At 41.7% G+C, this 18617-nt stretch overlaps 1 protein-coding gene across 2 annotated transcripts in view; it reads right to left on the bottom strand.

Moving 5' to 3' along the window:
• KCNE4 (potassium voltage-gated channel subfamily E regulatory subunit 4) overlaps nucleotides 1-17884 on the bottom strand; it is a 36025-nt gene extending 18141 nt beyond the window's left edge. For both annotated transcript variants that reach the window (XM_036856931.1, XM_036856932.1), the window contains exon 1: nucleotides 17814-17884. The gene's annotated coding sequence lies outside the window, so the exon portion shown is untranslated. The remainder of the gene's footprint in view (nucleotides 1-17813) is intronic.
• Nucleotides 17885-18617: the final 733 nt, after the last annotated feature.

The following is an 18617-nucleotide window of genomic DNA, read 5'->3' as shown; positions in this document are numbered from 1 at the left end:
AAAAAAAAAAAGAAAAGGGGAGAGAGGGAGACAGGAGAACATTTACAAGGGTTTTTCCCAGAAAAGAAGGGCATTTTGAGAAGGCTGTTCAAACATTGTTTTTTTTTTACCATACAATGTGCACAATAGACATTACAGACCCCACTCCAGGGATGAGTATATCTTTCGCAAATATTATTTAGTAGAATGTTTTTATACCCGACAGGTTAATGATGTGTTTTTAAGCCACATCAAAATATCGTGTATCCGTCATGGAGACCAGAACAAAGCGTGTTCTCATAGGTCAGCAGTAAGCCAAAGGGCTTTTCCTGCTCTCTTTTGCCAATACAACACCTCACTGGGGGGACATAAGGGGAGAAATTTAAGAGAAGGACAGATGGAATAAAGTATGGCAGGAAGAAGCTGGAGAAAGAAAGTCTACCAGAAGAAAAAAAAAAGAAAACACATGGGATACTTCACAGCAGTTAAAATGAATACACTAGTGATACACATATCAACACATAAATCTCAAAAATATAACACTAGACGTTGAAAGCAAATTGCAGAATGATACACACAATGTGTCATCTATCTAAACTTTAAAAGCTTGTAAAACAATACTGTAAGTTGTTGGTGGATAAGAACATGACAGTAAAAGTATAAAAACTTGCACAGAGTGGTGATCACCCAATCAGGCTGGTGGTTACTTCTGGGGAGGAGAAAGGAGAGAGGAAAGAAAGGAACATAGATTTTAAAAGAGTATGAAGGTGACTTCGGTTGACCTTGTATGGTTCTGCTTCTTAAGCTGGACGGCAAATACATATGTATCTGCTAAATTAGTATGCCTTTTTGTATGCCTGAAATATTTCATAACCAAAAAAAATAAGTCAAACTTATCCCAAAAGAACTGGAACACCTCTCCCACCTTCCTCTCTTTCTCACTATCTATTGATCTATACATGGTACATATTTTACATAATATAACATATATATGTATAATAAGAGTGAGAGAAGAGCACAAATAGGTGAATAAGATGATAGAGGATAAATTGGTAGGTAAGACTGATAGATAAACAGATGATAGATAATAGATGCTGATGACAGATAAATAACAGAGAGATTGATGATGATAAAATAGAGCAATAGATGATTAAAAATTGAGCACTAGAGAGATGGAAGATAGATAAGGTTGGATAGGATTATTTTTATGTGCCAAGTGCTTTTCATGACTGTCTTATTTAATACTTACAATGACCCATCTTACAGATGAGAAAACTGAGGCACAGAGAACCTATGCTCACAAAGCTATGGGGTAGCAGATGCCCAAATCCAGCCCAGGTGAACCTGCCCCCAGCACTATGCTGATTTCCTGCTCCATGATGCCACTTGGAATAAAGGGGCCAAGGAGTATTCAAAGGTTCTGGTCCTTCCTTTAGAAATCCAGAGAGAGGGGAGCTTGAGAAATATTTTTAAAGTAAATAAAAATAAATAATATAAATAAAACAAGCTGCTCTTCAGGCAGACAGGAAAACCATCCCCCAGGATCTATCTATCCACTGTCATCCTGATTTCTGCCCACAGCAGAGTGAGGTCTGGCCCTCTTCCTCACTGTCCCATGGAAGACACCCCGTCTCTTCATACACACAGATAACTGCAGAGAGCATCTTATTTGTCAACAGTTGTGCCTCACAAATCTTCTCTCCTGTTTTAACTCACATCAGTTGACACTTCAGCACCAAAATATAGATGCTTTTCTGCATTTACAAAACCCAAAGTCCTGTGAACAGTGATGAAGCAAGCTGGGGAGGCCTTTTTGGAGGAAAATCTACTTTCCTGGACCAAAACGAATGATTAACTGCATTGCCCCAAAGGCTCAGGATCAAACCCCGTATGGGCAGTGATTCAGTAGGAAACCTCACCATCCTGGTACCTTCACAACTATTTGTCTTTTTAAAAACCAACAGTGACACAAAATAGCTGGAGATAAAATACATTCTTAGAAAAATTTGATCTGAGACTGAAGTTCAAAAACTAATTCTCAAAATTCATATCTGTAGTGGCTTAATAGGCTTATTCTTATTTGAAAATTTTCTATGTAGGTTGTTTGGGATTAAAACCTTAAAATACATGCCATTTAACCATCTGCTTTGTGTTTTCTCTTAGTATTAAAGTTGTGGTTAAATGATCCATATTTTACATTTAAATATTTGGAAACACGGCCAAGACTCATTAAGAAAAGCATACATTTAGCTCCCCATTTCCTCTGACTAATTTTTAGAAGACTTTTGTCTACACCTTTCCTGAAGAACAATCCTTAATCACACCAAAGACAGATACGTTCATTTCAGTGATTTCAATAACAGAAGAAATGAAACTCATATTGCCAGACTATAGGTATTAGAGATGATCTAATCGAACAATTTCATTCTGTAGAAAATCTCTGAGGCACAGATAGAAAGTCATTTTGCAGACCTACATGGAAGAAGCTGACCTTTGCTTGAGCGCATCTTCCTGCAGGGGTCACCAACATAAGTATTTGCCCTCAGTAATACTAGGTGAGATAGATGGGACATTTCTACAAGGCTTAAACTGTGTCATTTCCTTAGGCATTTTCTCCTCTTGCTTTGACTAAGGTCGATAATGCCATCAACTTGAGTGTTTATGACTTAAGGCGTCAAAATTGCACGTTTAGTTCGGTGATTATGCAACATCCTTTGTTGTTGCTGATTGTGGCAAAGATAACTTGTGCTTTCCTTCCACTGTATAGAGCTTTTCTTGGGAAATGACTGCCAACTCAGGATGATATCTCTGCCACTTTTACACCTGGTAGGGTCAGTTCTCAGCAATAGAGTATGAACGAAAGCGATGAATATCACATCTCAGCTACTATGGGTAAGAATCCAGTGTGCCTTATCCCTGAATCACTGCATGGAAAGCAGGGTGCCTAAACCCACTGTGGACTCTATGAGAGAGCAATAACTTCTACTGTGGTAAGCCACTGAAGTTTGAAAGTTTAGCTTTACAGCAACTTGCCTTATTATTAACACATGGATCAAATGAGAAGCATCTCAAAACCATAAAAATATTGATATATCCCAAGCCAGTAAATTACATGGAGGCCCTGTCTACATGTTCTGCTTCTTAATTAAATGATGAGATTGCAGTTCCCAAGGCTGTGACATCAGAGCCCTCACCTAAGAAACAGCAAGATCCAACTCAGATCAGCCCCAGGAAACCCCCTCGAGAACCACTTTGGATGATTCTGCTAAGTCATTCAAGATACAGCACCCAGAGTGTGTCAGTATAATAGCCCCAGAATGATTTTTACCTTTTCTTAAGAGGAGGAAAGAATGTAGAGGAGATTAAGATACACAAATCATTCTGCTCTAAATGTCTAGAAGTCCCTTAAGCCCTCTGTTTTACCCCAGGAAATAATGAAAGGCTTAGCTAAAAATGCCCTTTCTTAAAAGGTTCCAAGTTTTTCATGTCTGGACTTTTCAATTGGTTCCTTCAACTTCATCAAACAGATCACTATTAAGATCAGAAGGAAAAAAAGTCAAAAAGCCATTGAATTCATTTGGAACATAACCCGCTGAGGAAATAGCTACATAAATACAGCCCTAGCTTAAAGCCCTCTGTTTGCTCAGCTGTGTTTATTTACATTAAATATTGGCCCTAACTAGCTCCAGTATTTACTATTCAACCCCATCCTGCTCACCTGAACTTGGGGTTCTTCGTTGAAGAGAAATCAGATGAATGAATTAAATGCTTATGATGTGCTTATTTGCATCTGAATTCACTTGAACCCCCAAAAGTTTGTTCCAGGGGTTCCCCAAAAGTTTGGCCTCAGAGACTTGAAGCTTCAGCCAGCCTTGAAGCAAAGACCAGTACTTTTCGAATGTTTTTTTTTTAGCACTGGAGCCCATATTTCTAGGGAGAGTTTACACAGAATCCAAATAAATGAAATAGGCAAATTCCCAGCTGCTATAATTGAAGCAGGGTTGGGGGTCCCAGAGCCCCTCCACCTTTGGGCTGCAAAGGTACATCTGATTCAATCCCTTTCTGTTACCAAGAAAGAAACTGAGGCCCAGTGACATGCCTATATCCACTCAGCAAGTGAGCGGCTGGGCCAGGACTGGACAGCATCTCCAGACTCCCAGCCCGATGCTCTTTCCAGACAATGGGCTGCTCCTCAAGAAGACTGCTTCTTCTCTAGGTGGGTTCACGCACTCTCTGTGTCTATGAATTTTCTGCCTAAGTTGGGAGATTTCCACAGATGCTTGTCTTCTGGTTCTGAGGTCAATTCACGCAGCCATCTCTGCTGAAAACACCCAGGGTCCTGGGGTACAGAGGTCTCACGCAAAGGTGGTCAGCAGGTCCTCGGCATGGGGGCTCTCCCCATAACGTGACAGGCAGCGGTGTCTGCACACTCAGCTACCCAGCTACTCCCTTTCCTTTTTCCGGTAACTGTGGTCCAGACAAGCCCTCGAGAGCTCGCATGCTGGTTCTGCAAGCAAAGAAACACCACTTCTTGGAGATAGAAGGGCTCCTGGAGATCATCTAGATTCTGCACCAACTGCCTCATTTTACAAATGAGAAAAATTTATGTCCTGGCATTTTATAAACTGAAGAATACTTTAGAGGTCTAAATAGCCATGTCTGCCAGGCCCCTTGGAATAGAAAGGGGCTTCTCAAGGTGAGTGTGATGCATGAACCACCTATTGGAATTACTAGGGTTGCTTAGTAAAATTGTGTATTCATGGATGGAGTATGAATCTGCATTTTTACCAACCATTTCAGATGAATCTTCTGCAAATGTCACTGGAATAGTGGAAAGAGCATAATCATTCGTGGGAAGTAGACTTGGGTTCAACCCAGCTCTTCAATCATCTAAGTAGTAGGTTGCACCAAACCACTTAAGCTTCCATGTGTCCCATGACAGGGCTGTGATGTTCTGGGGGGTAGTGGTGGGCAAAATCCTAATAAAATACTAACCTAGAAGAAGGAGCTTCCATGCCTTCTGGGAAGGTTCTCTGGCCCCTCTTCAAATACCCTGAGTCAGTTAGTTCAGGCCTCTGGACCAACTCCCTACTGGAGAGGAGTGGAGCCCTTCAGGGCAGCTGACCTGTCTCCATCAGTCACACATCAGCTTCCTCCCCGCAGGCACAGTCCTGAGGTTCTGATGCCCGGACTCAGCTTTATCAACCTGAGGCTGTCCGAATGAATATCTTCCCTGCCGTCCATTTTACTCTCTCCTTTCTTCTCATGCCTAACTTTTTTTTTTTTTTTTTAACAATAAGGCATGCTCATAAACAGTAAACTGCCAGACAAATGTAAACCACTAATATTATTACTATAAGCCCTGAAGGAGTTGTAAGAGGTAGCTTACAACTCAGCTAGAGAGAAAGGCTCCACACATGAGCCAGAATTTAAGATGGAAGATGGTATAAGACCATGTTGAAAGTGGTGAGACAGAGAATCACCCAAAGATACTGTGGGTTCAAATGTAAGACCTGAAACCATAAAACTCATGGAAACAAACATAGGCAGGGGCTTCCCTGGTGGCGCAGTGGTTGAGAATCTGCCTGCCAATGCAGGGGACGCAGGTTCGAGCCCTGGTCTGGGAAGATCCCACATGCCGCGGAGCAACTAGGCCCGTGAGCCACAACTACTGAGCCTGCGCGTCTGGAGCCTGTGCTCCGCAACAAGAGAGGCCACGATAGTGAGAGGCCCGCGCACCGCGATGAAGAGTGGCCCCCGCTCGCCGCAACTAGAGAAAGCCCTCGCACAGAAACGAAGACCCAACACAGTCAAAAATAAATAAATAAATAAATTTAAAAATTAAAAATTAAAAAAAAAAAATTTACCAGAGTATCCCTATTCCCATGAGTCTGACCATCTCTGCTCCATGAATGTCTCAGGTGTGTGCTTAAGAAAAAAAAAAAGTTTATCTCTATTAAGATGCAACTGAGGTAACTTGACCATACACCCCAGTTGTGTGGGATGATTCCAGTTTACATATATTGATAATTATTAACAGTATTCCCTTTCATTACCAAAAGGGTCCCAGCTTGAACACCATATTACATGGTCACCCAAAGCTTAGGGATCTGATTACGATTCTCCTCATTCTCCCTTAGTGGTAAAAATTAATTTGTTTCTGAATTCTAGCCTTCACAAAATTTTATAATCCTATTGCACAAAAGCCTGCAAACTGGCCAGCCACAGGCCAGGCACTGCTCAGAAATGTATTTGGGGACTGTTTTAAAATTCTCTTAAATGGTTGAGTTAACATTTTTAATTTGAGAAATGTCACTTAAAACCTGGATTGGACAGCTTCTTTTGGAAACATAGGTCTGCTTCAAGGAGGCCATATTTCCTCCTGACAGCAATTGCCTGTCCCAGACTCTCGTTCAACACAGCCCACCCCCACCAGACTGTGTGCTGCTTACACCTTAACTTCCTGCTGTGCGGGCTTTCAAGTCTATGGTCCCTACATTTATACAAACTTATACATGCTATGGGTTGAACTGTGTCCCCCCCAAAAATTCATATGTTGAAGTCTTGACCCCAGTATCTCAGAATGTAACCTTACCTGGAAATACGTTTGTTGCAAATATAACTAGTTAATATGAGGGGTTTAGGTTGGGCCTCTAATCCAGCATGACTGGTGTCCTTTGAAAAAGGGGGATTTTGGACACAGACACAGACACATATACGTAAAAGAATACCACGTGAATACGAAAGCAGAGATCAAGGTGATGTGTCACAGACCAAGCAACACCAAGGATGGCCAGCCAGCAAACCACCAGAAGCTAGGGGAGGGGCCTGGGACACATTCTCCCTCAGCCTCCAGAAGGAACCAGCCCTGCCCAGACCTGGATCTCACACTTCTGGCCTCCAGAGCTGTGAGATAATAAACACCTCTTATGTCACTCAGCTTGTGGTATTTTGTTTGGCAGCCCTAGTAAACTAATACATTTATATAAACTTACATAAACCTGTGATTCTCAGTCAGGGGCGATTTTGTACCCAGAGAATTTGGCAACGTCTGGAGACATTTTTGGACCTCACAACCTGGGGGTAGTGGTCCTACTCTCATCTAGTGGATAGAGTCTGGGGATCCTGCTAAACATCCTACAAGGCACAGGAGAGACCCCAGCAACAGAGAACTCTTCAGGCCCAAACGTCAATAGTGCCAAGATTGAGAAACCCCGAGTTAGTGGACCTTGATCCCCTCCTTTGTCTCCTGCACAGGCAGTGTCAGATTTATGCCCAGCTCACAGGTTAAAAAGACAGAAGCAGGCAAGAGAGGCACGCTCTGATTTAAAACCACAGCAGAGCAATCGGGGGTTTGTAAAGTGCCTTCCTAACTGTGCCAGCCCATTTCTCACTATCCCTTGCTCCACAATTTTTCATTAGACAGCTATTTGCCAAGCCCCAACTGTGTGCCAGGCATGGTGCTAGGGGATGCAGCAGAACACCAGACAGGAACAACCCTGTGTCCCTGGGGCAGGAATTTTTTTTTTTAATTTTTTGCATGCATTCACTCATTTAATCCTCCCCAAATCCTATAGGATAGGATACCATTATCCCCATTTTGCAGATTTATGAAATGGGGGTTAATTAACGTGCCAGCATTTCAACCCTGGCATTTTCAGAGCCTTTATTTTACCCTTATACCACACTGACATCCCATCAGGTCAGTAAGCTGAACCCCAGAACTGATGTCCCCTCTTTCCATCCTGTCATTTTATCCCAGGGCACGCCTCCTAAAGCTCTCACACTTTGGTCTAGAAACTCTGAAAATGCCCATTATCACCTCTTTTGTCATGCTGATCCCAGCGTGTTCTGTCTGGCAAAAGGGATTGAGACTAAATGTAATCAAGATCCTCTCGTTCTGTGAAATTACCAGGCTATTCACGTCGCACATCGTGAAACTGGAAACAGGAGAAATTACTCCCAGGCTTGCAGCCTGATGCATTCCTTCCTTATTCAAATTCTTGTTATAAGTATTTGAGAAATTGGCGCAGTCAGCTGTAAATGGACACTGACTTCATCTCACCTCAGTTTTCCCTCAATAGACAAGGGCACCAAGTCCCGGACATCACACAGGGGTTACATTTATATGTAAATAACAAATGCTGACGCAGGATTCTACAGGGCAGTCAGCAGGGACCACCTCTCAATTAAGGAGTGGGACTTCTTGTTCCACTGCAAGGGCTTCAAATAGGGGTTCTCCTGTGCGACACTTACCTCTCAGTGTTTTCATTTCCCCTCCGGTAAAACAGGGGAAATAATAACCCCAATACAAGTAAAATGCTTGCAGCAGTGCCTGGCACATAGTAAGTCCTCAGTAAGTGTCAGCCATTAATAGTAGACAACTATAAATAAATTAATTTTTTAAAAAAAGGGGCCTCCCTGGTGGCACAGTGGTTAAGAATCCGCCTGCTAATGCAGTGGACACGGGTTCGAGCCCTGGTCCGGGAAGATCCCACATGCCGCGGAGCAACTAAGCCCATGCGCCACAACTACTGAGCCTGCGCTCTAGAGCCCGTGAGCCACAACTACTGAGCCCGCGCGCCACAACTAATGAAGCCCGCGCGCCTAGAGCCCATGCTCCGCGACAAGAGAAGCCACCACAATGAGAAGCCCGCACACCGCAATGAAGAGTAGCCCCCTCTCGCTGCAATTAGAGAAAGCCCACGCACAGCGATGAAGACACAACGCAGCCAAAAATAAATTAATTAATTAATTTAAAAAAAAATAGTAGACAACTGCTTCCGTCCTGGGTGATCTTGATCAGCTTTCTGATCTGTAAAATGGGAACAATACGTGATACCTGCTCCACAGCATCAATAAACCTTTGTGAGACGTAAGTGGAAATGCTGATTCAAAGTCAATTTGTGAATTGCAAGTACTATACGAACTGTTGATTTTAAAAAAATGCACAACGTGAGAGTTGTGAGTTAAGTTTTATTTGGGGCAAAAGGAGTTCTGCAGCGCGGGAGACAGCATTTCAGATAGCTCTGAGAAACTGCTCCAAGGAGGCGAGGGGAGGAGCCAGGGTATATAGGAGTTTTGCAACAAAAGGGCAGGTAGTCGGGATGTCAAAAGATTATTGTTAATTAAAGAAAACCAGATATCCCAAGTTAAGGAATTTAGCGCTTTTCTATGTATGGGAAGATGCAAGAGTCTGGGCTCACTGAAATCATTCCTTTGATATGCACCTCAGCTCTCTGGGGCCAGTATCCTGTGCTTTCACAGCCTGAGTTCCCTCAGGGCTCACCGCAGGGAGTGGCTGCTGTCTGAGGGCTGGCTGCTAGATGGCAGGTATTCTTTCCTTCCAGAGCTTCCTCAGGGTTCACCAGCCCACGTTGAGGGGTGCAATCGCTGATGACTGTAACATCCTTTGTTTATTGATATGGCAGGAAATATTACATTTATAAATATTCCATTCCATTTATAAATATTCCATTTATCAAAATGGAAAGGTATTGGCGTCCTGGTTCTCTGTGAGGGATGCAGATAAGGTCCTAGCTCCCATGTATAGGCATTAGCAGGAAATTCAATACAGAGCTCTACCCCTTAACTCCCAGACTAAGTCCTGAAATTCACCAGATGCGTTCCAGAGCTTGCTTGCTCTCACACACCGACCCTTCTACCGCCTGACTTGGCCATGTCTCTTTCTACCTCCAAGATGATTTTGTCTCAGTGCCCTTCCCTGTCACTGGGCATTGCTTGGAGCCCAAGCTCCAGGACACGCAGAGAGATTTCAGTGACTGTACGTCTCAGGCAAATATTCTTGAAGCCCTATTCCTTTCCTCTCCAAAAGCCCCACACAAATATTCTTACCCTCCCCTGAAGCTTCCATCCTCCACAAATCATTAGTTTCCTGCATCTATAAATAAAGTTTTGATTCTCCAGATAACCTGCTTCACACTCAATCCAGAGAAAACCATTTCAGTCCCTTGCAAAGATGGTCCTCCCCCTCCACTACCCTCTAAAAATGCCTGCTCAGAAGATGGACCACCTCATAGCCAGCCAGTCTCTTAGTCTGGGTAACCCGAGTTCTTCTCTAACCTGGGTTCTCCAGAAGACGTGTTTCTGTGAGAAAACACTATTTGGGGATGGCTCGTGGGAGGCCTCAAACACCCTAGAAATGATGTAAGTGGACCTAAATCCTAGACGTCCAAGGATTCAATCCGAAGGACTCAACATTGTCTAGGAAACCATGACCACCCAACCTCCTACTCACCTTGGTTTTAACTAACTCTTGATGAGAAGGAGACCATTGCAGAGGGCTACCATTTGGAAAGGAAACAATGGAAGTTGGCACAGCAAAGTGCTTTCAAAAAAGACAAACTGCATCCACTATTATATTATTTGTTCATTCTGTCTTCTAGGTTGGCTCTTCGAGAAAAGGGCACATAAAGCACTCAAGACATTTGGTGCATTGTCTGATTTCTTCTGCCAGGATTCATCAGGGCCTCCTGTGAACTAGGTCTGTACTTCTCTGTCACTCCGGCTCTACTGGGGACGATGATGGCTTGTCTGCTGTCCTTTGCTTGTGTCAGAGCTGGGCAGCTTGCAACAAGATCACCTGAAGACATGGATTCTATCTGCCTAGACTTGGACTAGCTGGCATCCAACCAAATGTGCCAGGAATTTGTGGAAGGAACAAATTTCTTTAAGAAATGCAGCGTGTAAGATATAGACTAATCAGGTAGCAAAGCAAATATAGGCTTCTCTCCTCCTGTTTAACAAATGCAATCCTACAGTGTTGTCCTTTACACTAGGATTGGTCAGAACTTGTCTGCATTGGACTGACAATTGCCTCTCCTCCCATTAACAAGTTAAAAGCAAATGAGGCCTGATAAACAGAACTGCAAGGCGAGCCGGGAGTCCAGCAGACTCATGTGGTCCTCACCAGAGCGGAGAGAGGGTGCGTGCCATCCTAACGTGACCTGGAGGCAAGTGAGAGCACAGAAAACTCTTGAATTAAATTAATTCCATCAAAGGAAGGGCTTTGCAAATACCAACGAGGCATGTTCCAGTTTCTGTTGCCACATGACAAACCACCCCAAACAGTAGTTTAATACAATAACCGTCGCTTATTATTTATTACGTGATGTTTGCAGGGTTGACCGGGTCTCCACTAGGTGGTCCTGCCCCACTTGAGGTCCCTCCAAGGATGCAGGCAGAGACCATCTGGGAAGCCTCAGCCACTCACACAACTGGTGCCTTGGCTGGGAAAGACAAACAGTTGGGGTGAATAGCTGGTAATCCTCGGACATCTCTCTCTACCTCTAGGTGGTCTCTCCATGTGATCCCTCCCCGTGTGGTGGCTTCAGCGTAGGATGTTCTTCTTGCGTGGCTGCTCAGGGCTGTGAAGGCCTGGGGAAAGGGAGCAAGACAGAGACCCAGAGAGAGACAGAGAGCGAGGTGGGTGCTGTATTGCCTTTTATGATGTAGCCTTGAAAGTTGTGCAGGGGGGCCTCCACTGCATTCTATTGGTTAGAAATCAGCCACTAAGGAATTCCCTGGTGGTCCAGTGGTTAGGACTCCTTGTTTCCACTGCAGGGGGGGCAGGGGTTCCATCCCTGGTCGGGGAACTAAGATCCCGCATGCGGCGCAGCACATCCAAAAAAAAAAAAGATATCGGTCACTAAAATGGCCCATAGTCAAGGGGAATTAGACCCACTTGTTGATGGAAGGCATGTCAAAGAATTTGCAGACATGATTTAAACCCACCACAGTGACTTCCAACCCTTACACTATGGAATCACCTGGGGAGCTTTTGCAACTCCAGCTGCCCAGGCCACATTCCAACCAAAGTAGAATCTCTCAGAGTGGAACCCAGGTAAGGATTTCTTACCATAAACCCAAGTTTAAGAACCACTGCTTTAGACAATAGGGGTATTCTTGTTCAGCATGCAAAATAAAAAACCTACCTAAAACTTACCTCTAGCGATGCTCGGCAAACCTTTAGCAAACCTCAAATCACCTCTAGTGATTTGAGCAAACCCAATGCCGGCCTTTCGTGATAAATATTTTTAAATGTCTGCATTATGTTCTGAATTAAAATTCATAGGTAATATAACTTGCCTATATACATAATGTCCAAAAATATTACTATATTAACCTAGTTATCATTAAAAGTAAAATAGAGAAAGGTAATTTGTAACATAATTATAGGAACGTCATTAAGTAAATATTCAGACATGATGATATTAGGCATAAGGCAATCACAATGCTTGCACTCTATGCAGACTCACCGTGAATGTGACAGCTACAAATGCAGACTGACACAAATACATTGTACTGGGGACTCAAGTGCAAAAAGCAGCTTTAACATCATTAGTGTGCTTTTCTAAAAATAAAGCCATGGTGTTAGTTTGCTAGGACTACTATAATAAAAGACCATAATCCAGATGGCTTAAACAAGAGAAATGTATTTTCTAATAGTTCTGGAGGCTGGAAGTCCAAGATCAAGGTGTCAGCAGGTTTGGTTCCTTCTGAGGCTTCTCGTCTTGGCTTACAGATGGCCATCTTTCCTGTGTCATCCTTCTGTGTATCTGTGTCCTAATTTCTTCTTATAAGGACATTAGTCATACTGGACTAGGGCCCACCCTAACGACCCCATTTTAACTTAATTATCTCTTTACAGGCCTTGTCTCTAAATACAGTCACATTCTGAGGTACTGAGGGTTAGGGCTTCAATATATGAATTTGGGGGTAACACAATCAGTCCATAAGAGAAACTAACTCTTGGTAAATTTCTAAACAGAACAAAGTAGTATAATCTCCCCTCAGTTTTCAAAGTCATTGCATTCCCATGAAATTTACTGTATATTATTAAAACTATGCCTTCCCACCAAATCCACATTATGTTTATATGTAAAATAGGGTTGGATTCTAGGCTCAGCTCAATAAAAACAGGTTTTCCACCTGTATGAATGTCCCTTTGGGCATTTGACAATTGTAAAGGCCAAGAGACAATTCATTTGTGCAGGACTGGGACACAGTCAGGCACCATCAGCTTCTTCCTACTAAATGCTAGTAATACTACCTCAGTCACTGTGACATGAAAACTGCCCCCTACAGGGCAAAACTGGTTCCATCGAGGATGTCTGATTTAAAGGAACCCAAGGATAAATCGTAATCAGAATATTTCTCTTGTCGGAGAAGCATCACCATCTCCTACTTTATTTGCTTAGTGAGATTTGATTTTGTGATTAGCTCTTCTAAAATTGGGGACAAACTGTTACTGAGTTCAATACTTGAGCTTAACTGCAGGGCTATCTGACATATTGGAAATCACCCAAGCCAAAGAGCATCCCAAACAAAAAATTGTTTTGGTTTTATGCTGTTCCAAATTAGCCACACTGATGAAAATCTGTCAGTTGGTCTAATAAATAGTCTAAAGTTGATGGCATGCAATAAGGGAGTAGAATTTCTTCCCTTATTAGACTCTTGGGAAAAAAAAATAAACTAAATTTGCCATTGATCTAATCTCCTAAGAATGTTTCAAAGCTTGAATGGTAATTTGAATTTTGGGTATGTATATACATAATTGAAAAAAGATCAAGAACAATATAAAGAAAAGGCTTCATTGTTTAATGAGTAGTATCATGCCCAAAATCCCAGAGTGAATCCAGCCCAGATTTGTCTGACACCAGAGCCGTTCTCCACCTCTACTCAACACCAGATGGATGGGCTGTCTGGGAAAAGGATGAAAACAAGGCAGGCACACAATGGATCATGTAGTATTTCTCCAACAAACCTCGAGAGGGTTCTCATAGCAGATGGAGCATGAAAGATGGTCCCCCCAAAGCACCTCATCTTCCGTCACCTTTAGATTTCAGTTTATATTTGTACAAGACTCAAATTTCACTCATATTATCAGTGTCTAGGTCGAGGGGAAAAAGACATACTAAAACATACGTGCTTCAAACAATTGGGCTGAACAGAAACTTTAAAATTTTTAAATGTTGAATACATTATTGCTTTAATGATTAGATTTTGTTGATAAATGGCCTGAAAATCGACATTACTATTCCATGTTTGGCTCTTCCCTTCTCCAGAACACAAAAGAGTTGAGTCTTTTGAGACATGCCAAAGTAATTATATTTTTGCACAGCTGGAGACAAGACTATTCCTCTTGATGAGGTATTGTCCACCAAGACCCCGTCTGTTCCTGCTCCCAGCATTCAGGAATTTCTTCCACAGAGAGAAGTGAGTAGGGAACAAAGTCTTAATATTGTTACCTCCTTTTAACTGATTTTCCTTTAATTACAGCTACTGATTTATTTACAACATGAGAGAAATTATTTATGGTTGCGTCTATACGTTGAAAGATAACAGACGCCTTCCAAAATATTAGCTTAAATAGTTTTTATAGTTTCCATGGCCAATGTGAACATAGTGCAAGTGATGACAATAAGAGTTTGACCCATTTTTTGAATAAATGAATGGCTATGACAGATTAAAGCATGTAAAAACACTGGAAAAGTCAAAATGATCTGTGATGGTGAATATGGTGACAGACGTGACAAGAGTCTCATCTGAATATTATCATCTAGGGAACAGAAATGGGGGTTTTCTTTTAGCAAAGGAATTCAAAACCATGTGTTTTGGATAATCTTTTTAGTCACAATTATTTGTATTTTGAGTCATTGAGTGATTCTCAAGGACTTTAGTCTGGCCAAAAGAGATGTTGTTTATAAACCATTAAATGTATGTTACAGTACTTTGTATTTTGCAATCTCATCCTGAAATCCCAAGAGTCCCCACCACAGATTCTGTCCCTGTGGTACTGAGAAGGTCGTAACAGTGTAGGATTAAAGAACAGGATCTTTGCCAGTGGTGTGTAACCATTGCTCTCAGAGGTCCCACAGGTTTTCCTTGTGACCCTGAACCCATAGGATCATTGTGTACACATGTTACCCAGCAGGGGTTATAAATGCTATAGGAGTTCAGAGATGACAGTAATCAAATAACATGGGATTTAACTAATCCCTTTTTTCCCTCCACTTCCATCTTCTCTGAAAACATTCAGGGATGCTGTCCATGATTGATTAGATCATGTGTGCATGGCTGATTCATCTAGGTCAATGTCATGAGAAAAATACCCGAAAAGTGTTCAATTACAGTGCAATCATTATAGTCATAATGTATTCAAATTATTATGATAATTTTACAACAGCCAAATGGAATTTGAACAGTGCAACTAATCTTCCATCCAGGTCATTTTTATTATGCACCGCCCCATTGACCATTTGGCAATGGATTTACGGGAATTGTTGAACATTATGTGATAGCTTGCACTGAGATGACCAAGGGAATCTGACATAAAAGGAAATATAATGGTTCATTTGTGGGCCCAACATTCATAAATTCCCAAGACTTAAAAATTATTCTTCCATTCAGCACACATTCACTCAGCTGCTATGTTCCCCACATAGAGGACTATATAGCAGACATCAAAAGGTGAATAAGGCTTAGCCCCTGAGAAACACATCACTGAACCAGAAGAAAGACAAGAGAACAATGACCTATAAAATAATGCTGACTGTCCCATATGGTAGTCCTAGCCAAATGTCGCTATTGAGCACTTGTAATGTATTTAGGTTAAACTGAGGTATGCTGTAAGTATATAACACACACCAGATTTCAAAGAATTTATTATATCTTATTGGTAATTTTTACATTGATTACATATTGAAATGATATTTTTGGATATATTGAGTTAAATAAAATATATTATTAAAATTAACTTTGCATGGTTTTTTTTTTACTGTTTTAATGTGGCTACTGGAAATTTTTAATTATGTATCTGGTTCATGTTATATTTCTATTGGGCTGCACTGATATAATGTTATGTGCTATGTGTGTGGTATGTATAGAAAGAAAATTGTGCACAGAGGAAAAGGCAACAGATTCTGCTGGGCAGAGATTTTGACATTTAATATTGGTCTTTAAGAGATTTCTCTGGAGGAGGCAAACCTTGAGGAGAAAACCAGAATGGAAGAAGCATGAGCAAAGTCACGGAGGCCTTAAAGAGCTTGGTGTGTTTGTGGAATGGCAAGCAGATTAGTATGTGTGTGGGGTGACGGGTGGGAGCAGGTAGCAGGAGACAGGCTGGGAAGGCATGTGGAGGCCCACATGGGTAGGGTCTTATTTGCCATGGTAAAGAGTCCAACTCCATCTGTGGACTAAGGAACATCCTCAAAAGTCTTTAAGCAGGTGGTTGACATGGCCAGGTCTTGTTTATTCTGGGAGCAGAAAGAAGAGCTTGAAGAAGGAAGAAACCAGAGAAGAAAGACCATTAGAAAATTACACCAGGAATAATGAGAGCTTGAATAAGATCCATGATGGGAAGAGCAGAGAGGAGTGAGACTTGATAGGTAATTTTCAAAGCACCCAAGGATATGGCACTTGCCTTGAAATCAGAAGGACAGATTTTTTTCCCCAAGCTAATGCTTATTTTCTATCTGCTAAAGGCACTTATTATCAACCAACGACAAAGAATAAAACTGTTGACAATCATATTCATTCTTGGATTCTTTTGATTTTGTACCATATTTAGATTCTTTAGGGCCTTCTTTTCCCCATTCATCCTGATTCCACTGAGGACTGTAAGAGCAATTACTTGCTCAGCCATCCCACATGGAGCACTTCCTCTTGAGTCAGGCCCTCCTTTTTTCTCATGCTGTGCTATCATATGGTTGAAAAAGGTTAATCCACGTGGCCAGGCCTGGACTGGAATTGCTCTTCACTTCCGCTTTCCCTTTGCACAAAGGCCACTGAAATCTGTTCTGTGATTCCTCTCTTGTTTACATAATAGCTACCTCTGTCATCTGTCATGTTTTCATTTTCCCTCGGGGAGAAAATGCTACTCTCCCCAGGATTCATGAGAAAAAATGAGGAGTATAGTTCAATTAGCACTAGTCAGAAGCAAACCTTGGAGTGTTCCAAGTAAGTAGCAAGTGATGAAGCTAATGAAAATGTTAGTGGAGGCTAAGAAAGAAAGACGGAAGGCACCACCACAACAATAGTTTATCCCAATAAAAGGAGGTGGGAAGGGAGAGAGAAAAATTTACTTTTATTGTAAGAAAAATAGTAGATGAAGTAAGTGGGGGAAAAACCCACAAGACAGCCACTGGCTACAGCTATAAAGTTAAGAATCTTCATTTTTTTAAAATCAGACTATATCTTCGTTCTTAAGAGTCTACAATATGATTGGTATTATCTTCAAATCTTCACAACACCCTTCTGAGTGGAACCTCTTAGGGGGTCATGCATAGCAAAACGTGATGTTGAGTTATAAAGAGGAACATTCCATTTCTAGACATCTCAATTTATGACTCAAGTAGTGAAACCACAAGGTCTGCTCATAAGGAAAGTGTAGGGGATTCCATTCTCTAAAGTAAACATCAAAAGAATTCTGAAATCAGCTACTGACCAGCCAGAATATCTTAAAAAAAAACTGCTAGGGGCTGGGAAGCCAGAAAATGCCTAAGTCCATCAAGGTTTGTTGGTTACAAGGAACAGAAATTGACTCCTGCTACATTAAGTAAAAAAAAAAAAAAAAAAATACATATATATATATATATATATATATACTGAAAGGCTATAGAATAATTCACAGAAATGAAGGAATAGCAGAGTGGTCAAAATTTCAGAAAATCCAGGAATCAGGAAAGCTCTGGAGAGCTAGGTAGCAGCAACCAAGCAACCATTCAGGGCACTGCCATCAGGATTCATGAGTTTAACCAAATTCTCTGGATTATTCTCTGTGATATCCACATGCTAAGAAGAGAACGTCTTACCAGTGTAGCTTGGATCACCCATCCACTTCTGTCCAGGGAAGAGAGAATTCCTTGACTGGCCATCCCTCCAAGCCTGAAAGCAACAGAGAAAATGTAGTTGAGTCCCCCATAGCAAGAAGAAGGGGTGCTGTGAAGGCAAAAACAGGTGTCCTCTACAGGACCCGTGCCATTTCTTTATTCATGCTCTTCACTATTCTAACTCTCTCATCTAAAACCTCCCACCCTCATGGTCTACCTTCAACCCACTCTCTTTAAGAAGTCTCCTCTGGATACTCCAACCCTTATTGACCTCTTCCTCTTCTTAACACATACAAGTAGTCATTCACATAATCATTCACTTGACGAATATTTTTGGGCCTTCACCATGTGCCCGGTACTCTATTGGGTACCCATTCCGCAACTGATAGCCTTGCTTCTCCTCCCCGTGATATTCCAGGTATAACTGTTCGTATCTGAAAACTCAATTTAAGACTTAACAGCATTTACTGGTTGCTCATCAGTCTTTGATACCACGATAGGGATCCAGTTTGGGCCAAATGCTACAACCTAGATACAGGCTCTAAAATTTTTTTAATAACTATATGATACAACTAACAAAACCAAAGTACTTAGAGATACTTTCAAGACAGATCAATTCTAAGTGATAAAAGCAGAGATCCTCAGTTTACATTTAATTTGTAGTTATTAATCCATTCAAAAAACAAATATTATCGAATGTCTTTACTGTATAGGACACTTTACTAGGCAGAGCTGATATTCAGCAGCATACACTGGTACACTTGTATCAGTTGTCGACATAGTGAA

The sequence above is a fragment of the Balaenoptera musculus genome, chromosome 7 (assembly GCF_009873245.2).
Source record: "Balaenoptera musculus isolate JJ_BM4_2016_0621 chromosome 7, mBalMus1.pri.v3, whole genome shotgun sequence".
NCBI classification, from domain to species: domain Eukaryota; kingdom Metazoa; phylum Chordata; class Mammalia; order Artiodactyla; family Balaenopteridae; genus Balaenoptera; species Balaenoptera musculus.
Note: the sequence above shows the minus strand (reverse complement) of the source record. Positions and strands in the feature narration are given on the sequence as shown.